The sequence below is a fragment of the Cervus elaphus genome, chromosome 21, assembly GCF_910594005.1.
Source record: "Cervus elaphus chromosome 21, mCerEla1.1, whole genome shotgun sequence".
Classification (NCBI taxonomy): Eukaryota; Metazoa; Chordata; class Mammalia; order Artiodactyla; family Cervidae; genus Cervus; species Cervus elaphus.
The window spans coordinates 7467697-7479907 of NC_057835.1; the positions used below are offsets into that span (position 1 = coordinate 7467697).

A 12211-nucleotide genomic window follows, 5' to 3' on the forward strand; every position below is an offset into this window, starting at 1 on the left:
CCTTATACTTCTGAAAATAATTCCTTACTTCACACCACGCAAAGCTTCATTCACTCACTCAACAAATATTTTATTATGTGCCAGGGTCCCAGAAGTGAACAAAACAAATCCGCTCGAGAGAATCTAATATTCTAGTGGAGGGAGGAGACAAGGCAGAAATAAACAAGCACACAGTGTAGGGCTGTGATGGACAATAGGTGCTTTGGACAACAGCAGATGAGGGGGTGGGGCTTGTGTGTGAAAGGGTGGAGGGTAATGGGTGGTTCCTATTACATACAGTGACCGTTGACATGAGGTTGACATGAGGTGACATCTGAGCTTGAAGGAAGTGAGGGTGTAAGAAGATCCAAGCAGCAGCGAAGATTTCTAGGTAGAACAAACAGCCAGTGCAAAGGCCCTGGGGCTAACATCCAGAGACACCACTTCTTAAGATCTTAAATGTAGTTTTAAAAAAACCACTTTACATATTCACGAAAGAACGATAAAAGGAAACTTTTAAAAATCGCAGAACTCTTGCTAAGCAAAAGCATTTTATTCTACCTGATTTAGTTATAACCGGATCACAGCTTCTCAGAAGGGTACACAGGGTCACCTCTCTGAGCTTCAGGGAGTTCACTTTTCAAAAGGAGAACTTCGTGCCTATCCCGCCTCTCGCCTTGTGGCGAGGACCAAAGTGACACTATGAAAAATGAGTTGCTCTGCTTCTGGTTTCGCTTCCTACCGCAAGGTTGCCCGTGATTTTTTTTTTTTTAAAGAACACAAATCAGATATCACTTCCGCTTAAAACCCTCCAAAGGATCCCCTGCTGCCTAAAATATAGAAGATCCAGGCACCTGAGTAAGACTGCGAGGCCCCTAGCCATCTGTATTTCTTACCCAGGCTCCCCCCCACCTCCACTCCCCCACCGTGCTCCAGGCAAAACTTGCTCTCGTCGCAGCTGCCTCCCTGTCATCCCCTCTTGAGTCTCAAGCCTCAGCCCCTCGGGGACCCGCGCCTTGGGGGTTCCGGGCCCAGGTCAGCGTCCCGAGGGTGCTCAAGCAGAGGTCCACCTTCCAAGATCAAACCTGGGTACCGCCCAGCACTCGCTCTGACGCCCCTGAACCCGCTCCCTCTCTTCAAAGGGTCCTGAACCACGAACCCATTCGGGTGGGCGTGAAGCCTGGAGGGGACCCGGGCCCGCGCGGGCACACAGCGGGGCTCCACACCCGTGCCTCGGCCCCTGGGGCCCGGCTGTGGGGCTGCCGACAAGGGGCGGGGGGTTGCCTCCAGAAGGGCCGCGTCTGGGGCTGCGGGCTGGGAAGGGGTGCGAGGGCTCCCCCGTAGTCCGCTCAACTCCGCCGGCCCAGAGCGGCGGCCTCGGGGCGTCTACTTCGCCGGGCGCCGCTCCCGCCCCCAGCCAGGGTTTCCCCCGGGGCCGCGGTTCAGGGCCGCAGCCACGCCCGCGCCCGCCCGCAGCCCGGCTCCGGCGTCCCCCCAGCGCAAGCCCGGGGGACCGAGCCCAGCCGCGCGCTGAGCATGCGCGGGCCGCGGCGCGCATGCGCGGTATTCCCGGGAGGCGGAAACTCGGGGCAGGGACGCGGTCGAGCGCGCGCAGTGGCGGGGGTGGGGCGGGGGCGCGCCTCAGCCGGCCGCCGCGCACGCGCGGCCCGCGCCGACGCAGCACGGCCCCGAGGGCGCGAGCCCGCCGCCGCCGCCGCCGCCGCCGGGCCGGGACCGCTGTGCGCCCGCGGCGTGAGGCGTGGGAGGGAGCGCGGCCCGTCAGCCGCGGCGCCGCCCGGTCGTCGTCCGCTTTTGCCTGCAGGCGCCGCCGCGGTCGGAGTGAGTGAGGGGCCCGGGCGGGGGCCGGGGCGCGGGGCCGACTCGCGGAGCTGCTGGTTGGCAGGGCGGCGGCCCGAGGGCTGAGGGGCCGAGCGGGGCCGGACCGCCCTGTCCCGGCGGCGGGTGCGGCGGGAACCGGCCCCTCCCGCGCCGGCCGAGGCCCCGGGGGCGTGAGGGAAGCTGGGGCATTCCGGCGGGCCGAGGGGTGCGGGGCCCGGAGAGTCTGAGGGTCTCCAGGCCGGGGGCTGGTGGGGGAGGCCGGGGGCTCCGGGAAGCAGGGGCTCTCGGGGTGGGGGGGGCGCGAGGATGCCGGGGGTCCGGGGGCTCGGGAGTCTGAGGGTCTGGAGGCCGGGGGCTCGGGGAGGCCGGTCGGCCTCTGCCGGAGCGGGCCGAGGGCCTCCACAACAAAAGGACCGGGAGAGGACTCGGCCGGGGCCGGGCCGGGCGGGCCTCGAGCCCGCGTGCGGGGCGGCCGGCCCGGCCCCGCGGCCCGCGCTCAAGTTTTCTGCCGCCCGGAGCTTTTCCGGCGGCCGCCGTAGACCTGGCCGGGCTCGCTGCGCTTCCCAAGTTTCCTCCTCTTCCCGCCCCAGCCCCCAACTCCGCTGCGAGCTGGCTCTGTCTCTCTCTCCGGGTCCTTCCCTGGCACCCCTTTCTTCCTCAGAGGAGGATGGATGTGTGTGTGTACGTGTACGCTGCTATTAATACTTGGTTTTATTTGACTGCAGCATTTTGTAGCTTAATGCACTAAGGGTAAACGTTTTTTTCCTGTTGTTGATGATGTTTTTTGAGCCATTTCAACAGTGTCTTATTCTTGTTCAGTTAGCCTGCAGCTGGGTTTTGGGCAGTGAGACTAACATAATAGTAATATTGTGGTAATATGGGAACCGCTTGAAATACGGTCAAGTTGAAGGCTCTGTCAGAGTTTGAGAATCTGCACTTATCTGAATCTGCACGACCATCATTGGGATTCTTACTTAGGATGTAAACTTCTTCGTGGTTGGAAAAACAGGCCATCACTGTTAAAGATGAAATACCAGAGCCTTACCCTTAAAACTTTTTGTCAAACGGGTAATGAAAATAAGTCTTTTCTTTGAAATGACGCAGCCAAGCCCTCAGGTTAGTCGAACTGTCTTTTGACAACCTCTGAAAAGTGGGAGGAAAGTATATGGATGACGTGATTTAAGATTCACAGTAAGTTAGCATTCAGCTTACTTTGTTTGGGCTGCAGTCTGGATAATATTTTGGTCCAATTGTGCTCTTCAGTTAATTTTTAAAACCCTGTAGTATTTAAAATCATGAAACTTTGAAAGGAAGTTTGTGTTTCAACTTTCAATTCATAAAAATACTGAGACAGTATCTTTATGAGTATATGGTTTCATATTTTTGGCCATCTTTGGAGACGAAAAGCTAGTCAAGTTTACCATTAGCATCTTCTGAACACTCATGTACTAAAGATAAATATTATGGATTCTTCTCTGGAGAATTTTTCAGGTCATTATCAAATAATCCAGTTTAATGATGAGCACCGGAAAATACTGTTTAAAACACATGTTCCCTTTTAACGGCGCCCGCACATAAGATTTCAGGCAAGGACTGAACAAAAGGACTTGTACATCATTCAGAGGTGATGCATTGAGGAGCAAGTGCTTGGCTAAATAAAGACCCTGAATCCAAAACTTAGTATTTATGAAGCGAGGCAAAGAAGGCTGGCACTCTTACAGGAGCTCTTCTGAGGCTGTGGGTCCCCGCAAGTGAGTAGTTAAGTGTTAGATCAGGGGTGATGTTCCACTAGTGTAATGGTCATAAAAGTGTCTGGGGAAGGTGGGATTTAAGAGTAGCAGTAAGGATCATGAAAATGTTTTAGTGAGTACTGAAAATCGCTCAGTCCTGTCTGACTCTTTGAGACCCCATGGGCTATACAGCCCACGGAATTTTCCAGGACAGAACGCTGGAGTGGGTAGCCTTTTCCTTCTCTAGGGGATCTTCCCTACCCAGGGATCGAACCCTGGTCTTCTGCATTGTGGGTGGACTCTTTACCAGCTGAGCCACAAGGGAAGCCCAAGAGGATTCTTTACCAACTGAGCTATCAGGGGAGCCCAGTTTAGTTTAGTTTTTAACGAAACTCATTTCTGTAACGCTGTGTCCTTTGTTGAAAAGTACGGACATTAATGTTCCAATTCTCAAAACTAGGTTCTTCAGCTAGATAACTTTTCTCACTAGAAGGTTGGAGAAACTGTCTAAATAACAAAATTGTATTGTTAGAGCCCACCCCTTTAAGAGAAATACTGGTGAGTTCCCTCAGAAGAAATTACTCTGTTGTATTTTGTGTATACATATATAGTCTGTGATGTAATAAAGTGATATGGATAGTAAAAGAAAACTTTGAAAATTACTATCTTTGCACGTTATTTTGAGTTAGTGAGGTGGGATCTTAGCTCATATCTCTAAAGGTTTTATGGAAACCTTTTTCATGTACTTTGAGGTGTCTTAATTTTCAAAAAATTATTGTTTTAAGGATAACAAAAGATGCAATTCAAATAGTTAATACAATATATAAATCTTTAACTTTTGAAATAAAACATTTTCAGTTTAGATATATTTTCATCTAGAATAAATCTGGTTTTAAATTTCAGTGGCATGAAAAGTTCTATTATTTTTTATTACTGTAGCTTTATAGTATAGTCTGAAGTCAGGAAACCTGATTGCTTCAAGTCTGTTTTTCTTTCTCAAGATTGCTTTGGCTATTTGAGGTATTTTGTATTTCCATACAGATTTTTAGAATTTTTTGTTGTTGTTCTAAATCTGCAAAAAATGCCATTGGTAAAAAGTTCTGTTATTTTTATCATATTTGTGAAATGAGGTTTTTTTTGGCTAGTAAATCAGAAAAATTTAGTTTCTGAGGTACTTTACTTTGCCTTAATGCTCTAGTTTAAGAACATATTTTCATTAGTTTTCACCTTACTAAAATCCCTTAATTAATTAGCAAGAAATTACTATAGGAATCTTTGAGAATTTTCAATGCTGTCTGTATAGATTATTTAAAATGTTTGCTTGGGAAAGTTTGGGCAAAGGAAATGACCTTATTTAAATTGATAGTATTAAGCTCAAAGAAGTTTATGAATGCACACGAGGCTTCAGATGCTCAGTTGCTCACCCACCCTCAGAAGGACCCTGGGCGAGGGAGAGGAGGGAGAGCAGGTGTGGCTCCCCTCGGGCACACCTGTGTTTTTCTTGCTCACCCAGCCACATTCGGGAGTTAGGGTTTTGCCCCTTTTTTTCAGTGTTTACTAGTGGATTATTTGAGCCCTTTATTGCTTTTTCTGTCTACTGACATTTTGGCAGATTTTTTTTTTTTTCCCCTTCATTTCATGACTACCAAAAGACAACTCGGTGCAAGAGAAATGAAATTCATGTCTACCAGTTTCTGGTATTAATTTCTAGGAATTCTGCCAAATCTTACCATTCAGAATTGCACAAGTGTGTTTCTGATTGGAAATCAGTAGAGGAACCCCCTCTGTTCATATCTGTAACAATTGCATTTTTTTTTTTTGACTAGGCTCGATGGAAATAAAATTCAGATGCACAAATATAGTTAAAATTTCAGTTTAAATAGAATTTTTAGGGAGTTGCCTAGTGGTCTAGTGGTAGGACTCCATGCTTTCACTGCAGAATACTTGGGTTCACTCCCTGGTCAGAGAACTAAGATACTGCAAGCTACATGGTGTGGCCAAAAAAAAAAAAAAAGGAATATTTTAGCGAAACTGTTAATTGTAGTGTGATTTGTGTAAACACGAATGAAATGATTTATAGACAGAAGTAGGAAATGTTTCACCAAGTGGCTCCGTCACCACTCTGCAGCAGTTGGAAACCTCAGAGGGAAACGCTAGTGGCATCACCACAAGGACATGAAGGACATGCAGGTTTTTGCTTACAAACTTTGCATTTCACTGAAGTGGCCCTACCTAAATCTTACTTGTATACCTTGCCATGTACTGTAAACTCATTTTTCAGATTGAAAAGAATGACTTAAGTTATATATTTGAATATTATCCAGTGAGGGGAAGAACATCGCTGGGCACCTGTGCAGGTGCCACGTGTTGTTGGTGGGTGTTACTGCCTTTTTACAGGTGAGTTAAGTACTGGAGAAGCTCTGCCCTGTAAGCTGCACGTGTTAGACGCCGTGTGCCAGGGCTGAGCTGAGTGCTCTAGTGCTCTATCTGCATTATTCCTTGTGAAAACTAGAGCAGTACTTCGGTCTGCATCCTCCCTTTTGCAGATGAAACAGGGAAGCCTAGAGTTACAGTTGCTCACCTTGGGTCTTCGGCCCACATGGGTGGACCCAGCTGGGCCGGACCTGGGGGACTGTGCAGTGTGAGCTCCCGACAGCCTGCCTGCAGCCTCCCTCGCGGGGATAGCAGCAGCCAGTGAAACCCTAACCCGGGCTCCCGCGGTGGGAGTAAATAGTGTGCTAGGGTAATGACCATGTCTGGGAAAGTCCAGGTAATTATATTTTCACTCGAACCTGACATTTTAGATTATGAAGTTCTCATCTGGTCAACATAGTGTTGGTAACCATTTTGATGAATATACCAAGATTGTTTCATTATTTGACATCTGTTTAGAATCAGGTAGATAAAATGTATAATACATGATACAGTGACTGATCCTTCTCATTTGTCAAAGGATGTGTATTAGTAACCTCCACGTTTACAGTTTTTTCATTGGTGACTTTTTTCGGAGGGTGGGTGTTGTTTGAAAACAGTTTTGTGGGAAGCAGGGGGTATGTAAGGGAAAAACAAGTTGCATGTTTCTCACACAGGTGTGAGCCCCTTGTGGTAATCCTAGTATTTATAATCTCTGACACATTGCTGCTCTATAAATGTTTCTGAAATGAATGTGCTCATTCTCACCAACTTAGAATTTTCCATTCTTCTTTTAAGAGTCGGCACATATTCTGCTCCTTTATTTGGGGCCTCTGAACCAAAACCAAGGCTTGGAAGAACCTAAGCTGTCATGTCTGTGGGCTCTCTGTGCCTGGAATCTCTCTTCTGCCTCCATTGTCTATGCTGAAAGTCCTGTAGCTTGGATTCTGCTGTGAACCATGGTGCTCGTGTCTACTGGTGACCAAAGCACCATGTATTTGTCTCTGCTGGCCTGAAGGAAGAGCTTACAGTTTCACACGTTATATTTAGTGGCTTGTGTGTCTTCTCATGAGAATTTAAGCACCACGAAGGCAGAAACTTGCTTTTACACACTGTTGGGTCACCAGTGCCTAGCACAGTACTTACTGAGTAGAACTGAAACTTGTTAATGGTTGTGTGTTTGTGTTAGTCACTCAGTTGTGTCCGACTCTTTGCGACCCCGTGGGCTATACCTTGCCAGGCTTCTCTGTCCATGGAATTCTCCAGGCAAGAATGCTGGAGTGGGTTGCCATTTGGTTCTTCAGGAGATCTTCCCATCCTAGGGATCAAACCTGGGTCTTCCACATTTCAGGAGGATTCTTTACCACTGAGCCACCCGGGTTGGAGGACAGCTATTACATTAGCCAGTCGTCTGTGGCTTTGCTTGCCTTGGTGAAGGACCCCTCTTTAAAACCATGTAAAACTTGATACTAGGGAAGAATTGGATTATCTTTGTTTTCACTTCTGTCTGCTTTATTTTAGATTACTGCTGTCATCATACTTGGACTAGGGAAAACATACTGCTCTTCCCCTTTATGATTTTGAAGTGTTCTTTTCTAGAAACTGATCCTGTATTAATTGATCTTGTGTTCATTAGGAGGCATCCTAAGTTCTGCAGACACAGAAGACTACTCAAGGTGACACAAAATGAGTGGGGTTTATAGAAGCTTCTTGATTACTGGTCCAGAAGCTCTAGTGTGTCTTTTACTAATCAGCTGGATTCATTGGCTGCCGTACAAGAGTTTTACATTATGCCCTGAAACCATTTTTAAAAACCCATTTCCTGTTGCTGCATGCCAGTTATACTGTATGCCAGCTTTTCCTTGCCATGACAGGTCCCTTACCTTTCAGTCATTTGGGGTGTCAACATTTGGGCAGCAAAGAGTAGTTTGTTCTGCTTTATCAAGTTCCCCCTTAGTCTTGCTGTACTGTGTGGGGAAACACACACTTGCACAGTCTGGGGAGCTCCAGGTTGTTGGCAGTGGTTCTCAGGGTCGTCCCAGGTTAGAAGTGCAGAGGCTCCAGCCTGACTTCTGACCCACTGACTCCAGCCCTTGGGGCGGGGCCGGCTGTCAGCTCCAACTTGCTGTGCTTTTGGTGCATGCTGTTTGTGAAGCACTGCCTTAGAGGGCTTAAGAGGAACACAAGTTGTAGCAGGCAAACATAAGTCATAAATGGCAGAGGTATGTATGAGTATGGTCTCTTTGACCTCTTCAGATCTGCAAGATTAACAAGATTGTCTTCTGATCAGTACTCTTAAATATGTTTTTGGAGCCTTGAGAAGACCTCACATTTCCTTCTGTGCAGAGATTTTGGAGGTTTCCTGCTGAGCCTACTCAGTTCTTTTGAATCCTGGTGTGGATTTTAAATGAACAATCTCATGTTGCAGTAGCAGTTTGTATGGCTCCCGGACTTGTGCCTTTTGGCAAATAGCAGGAGAGTGTGTGCATGTGAGTGTGAAGGCACACATTCGCTGGTGGTTTTCTTTTGATGCTGAAGAATTGGCTAGCTTATGCTAGAGTCAGGGTGATTGCCAAGTCTTGCGGTGACTGATGAAGTGGTATTGTGTGAATTGATTCTATGCCTAGCATTACATTCGTACCTGAATTTCATAAATTTGGTTTTGCCTCTCCTCTTTTTTCTTGAGAGGCAGACTGAGTAAAAGTTAGTGTACCATGGTGGGATCGACCATGGGCCTTGTGCAGAGTTAGATGCATGTGTTGGTAAACAGCATATTGTCAGCTTGGGAAGAAGGATTCTGTGTTGTCTTTTCCTCGTGCTACGTGGTTGGTCAGTAATTGTGTAATGATGGAAGGAGGGTCCCTCCTGCTGGGGTCCTGGAATGAGTTAGTCACCCAGACTAAACCAAGTAGCTCTGTTATGGGGGCTTTGTGGGAATGGGGTCTGTAACTGTGAAAGTTGTTACAAAGGTAGGAAGCAGTTGTCAAAGGCAGAGGGAATTAAATGTAATCTCAGAACACTGAGAAGGTTGTTTGCATGTCAGTTCTGCCCCCGTCCCCGATCTTTCAGTCAGCTGTGCAGCTCCATGAAGGCAAAAATAATAGAAACGAGCTGGTGGAGAGAGCTCTTTGGAACAATCTCTGTCTCCTTAAAATTGGCCAAGTGAAGTTAAAGTTCTCGTTAGTAGTCTCCTATTAATGTGACTCCAGTTAAATGTACAGCTGCCCCCTCCTGGGTGTCCGAGGGGCTGGGACCAGGACCTTCCTCGGATACCAGGTCCCTTGGGTGCTCAAGTCCCTTACATACAACTCTGCACACCGTCCTGTGTACTTTATAAACATCTCTAGATGACTTACAGTACCTGGCACAATGGGATGCTGTGTAAATCGCTGCCAGTTTCCCCGTTTGGAACTTTCTGGGCTTTTCCCCAGTGTTTTCAGTCTCACGTGGAGGACCTGAGGTTGTGGAGGGCTGACTGCCCTCACGCATGCCTGGCCGAGAGCAGCTTCTCAGTGGGTGTCCGTGGATGGCCCTCCTGGGCCCTTGGGCAGCCTCCCCTGTGATGACAGTGTGGGCTCCTGCCGGCTCCCCTGACCACCTCTCCTGGTGGTTTCCGCAGTATTGCCGCCTTGTGGTTTTAAACAGCCTTTTCCTGTTATAATGAGGTTACACATCTTTCTATACATTTACCGGCCATTTGGATTCGCTGTTTTGTGAAGTGCTGGTATTTTTATATTAGTTTTTAAAAATTTATTCATAGACTTATTTATATGTTCAGGACACAGGTCCTTTGTTGGGTATATATTTTGCCACTTTCTTTTCCCACTTTATTGTGCAGTTTTACTGACACAGTGGATTTTCTTTCTTTCTTTTTGTCTTTTGAATGAAGGGAAGTTCTTTTTACTTTTATTTTTTGGCTGCACCACATGACTTGTGGAATCTTAGTTCCCCAACCAGGACTTGAACCCAGGCCCTTGGCATTGAAATCGCAGAGTCCTAACTACTGGACTGCTGGGAAAGTCCTGAGACATTCGTAAGTTTAATGTGGTTCAGTTTATTACTGGGAATTATACTTAATTCCCAGTGATAAAGTTAAAGTAGGAGTCTTCAGTTTAATTTTAAAAACTTTGTGGAAGTTTTCAGACACATGCAAAAACAATGTTGTAATGAACTCTCCGTGTTCATTACCACCTTTAACAATGGTCTTTATTAAGATTGTTAACTCGATCAGTGGTACTGGTTTACATTTAAAAGACATGAAGGAACTTGCTTTGAACATATATGCTTATAGTGGCCAGATATGGCTCTTGCTGAAATGTGACATATTTCACGTTATTTCACATATTTCACTTATGACACATTTCTTTTGGGATGGGAAGGGATCAGGTGTCACTGTACAGCTTTTTAAAGTCGGTGATGCTCAGAGACATCTAATAGTCCTAACCAGCTGGATCTCTCCACAGCCTCAGAACCTGGGGCGGAAAGGCCCTTCCTTGTTTCTTCCCTCCCTCCCTTTCTCTCTCTCTCTTTCTGTTTTTCTTGTACTTGAGTCAAAATAAACATTGCTTGCTTTGCAGTGTTTGTTTAATGCTCCTGATAGCAGTATGTCTTTTTTTTTTAAACTTAGTCATTAGGATGGAGAAGCAGCATGAAGCTTTAATAGAATAAAACTCATCAGAGAAATGCGCTTAGTATGTTAGTCCTTTTTAGGAGATAATTTTGTTAAACATTGAAGAGATACAGAAGAACATGTGTGAGATGTGAGTAAGTTGTAGACCAAGAGTGTTCTGACGTCCCAGAGAAAGGTGCCCGAGGCCACAGAGGTGCCAGCCAGCTCTGGCATAAGAGCCTGAGGTAGGGAACATGTAGGCTTTGACGGCACCTAGGGCTTCTGTCTGTGCCCAGGACTCGGCCCTGCTATTGCGGTGCAAAAGCAGCCGTGAACTCTGGGCAAAGGGATGAGTTGTCTGTGTTCCAATACAGTTTTATTTCTGGACTCTAAAATTTGAATTTCATGTAATTTCACATGCAAGAAAATGTTATTACTCTTGTTTTAAAATTTAAGTTTACTTTTGGCTGTGCTGGGTTTTTGTTGCTGTGCAGGTTTTTCTGTTGTGGAGCATGGGCTCTAGAGAACAGGCTCAGTGGTGTGACTCCCGGGCTCTAGAGAACAGGCTCAGTGGTGTGACTCCCGGGCTCTAGAGAACAGGCTCAGTGGTGTGACTCCCGGGCTCTAGAGAACAGGCTCAGTGGTGTGACTCCCGGGCTCTAGAGAACAGGCTCAGTGGTGTGACTCCCGGGCTCTAGAGAACAGGCTCAGTGGTGTGACTCCCGGGCTCTAGAGAACAGGCTCAGTGGTGTGACTCTTGGGCTCTAGAGAACAGGCTCAGTGGTGTGACTCCCGGGCTCTAGGGCTCAGGCTCAGTGGTGTGACTCTTGGGCTCTAGAGAACAGGCTCAGTGGTGTGACTCTTGGGCTCTAGGGAACAGGCTCAGTGGTGTGACTCTTGGGCTCTAGAGAACAGGCTCAGTGGTGTGACTCCCGGGCTCTAGGGCTCAGGCTCAGTGGTGTGCTCAGGCTCAGTGGTGTGACTCTTGGGCTCTGGGGAACAGGCTCAGTGGTGTGACTCCTGGGCTCTAGGGAACAGGCTCAGTGGTGTGACTCTTGGGCTCTAGGGCTCAGGCTCAGTGGTGTGACTCTTGGGCTCTAGGGCTCAGGCTCAGTGGTGTGACTCTTGGGCTCTAGGGCTCAGGCTCAGTGGTGTGACTCTTGGGCCTGGGGAACAGGCTCAGTGGTGTGACTCTTGGGCTCTAGGGCTCAGGCTCAGTGGTGTGACTCTTGGGCCTGGGGAACAGGCTCAGTGGTGTGACTCTTGAGCTCTGGGGAACAGGCTCAGTGGTGTGATTCTTGGGCTCTGGGGAACAGGCTCAGTGGTGTGACTCTTGGGCTCTAGAGAACAGGCTCAGTGGTGTGACTCCCGGGCTCTAGGGCTCAGGCTCAGTGGTGTGACTCTTGGGCTCTGGGGAACAGGCTCAGTGGTGTGACTCCTGGGCTCTAGGGAACAGGCTCAGTGGTGTGACTCTTGGGCTCTAGGGAACAGGCTCAGTGGTGTGACTCTTGGGCTCTAGAGAACAGGCTCAGTGGTGTGACTCTTGGGCTCTAGGGCTCAGGCTCAGTGGTGTGACTCTTGGGCTCTAGGGCTCAGGCTCAGTGGTGTGACTCTTGGGCTCTAGAGAACAGGCTCAGTGGTG

At 48.1% G+C, this 12211-nt stretch overlaps 1 protein-coding gene across 21 annotated transcripts in view; it reads left to right on the forward strand.

Moving 5' to 3' along the window:
• The first annotated feature begins 1642 nt into the window (after positions 1-1642).
• The window catches only part of PTK2 (protein tyrosine kinase 2), a 208497-nt gene continuing 197928 nt past the window's right edge, over positions 1643-12211 (forward strand). For 17 of the 21 annotated variants that reach the window (XM_043879884.1, XM_043879885.1, XM_043879897.1 and 14 more), the window contains exon 1: positions 1701-1818. The gene's annotated coding sequence lies outside the window, so the exon portion shown is untranslated. Of the gene's footprint in view, positions 1819-12211 lie in introns of all 21 variants that reach the window. The other 4 variants (XM_043879898.1, XM_043879900.1, XM_043879903.1 and 1 more) reach the window with 2 other exon arrangements.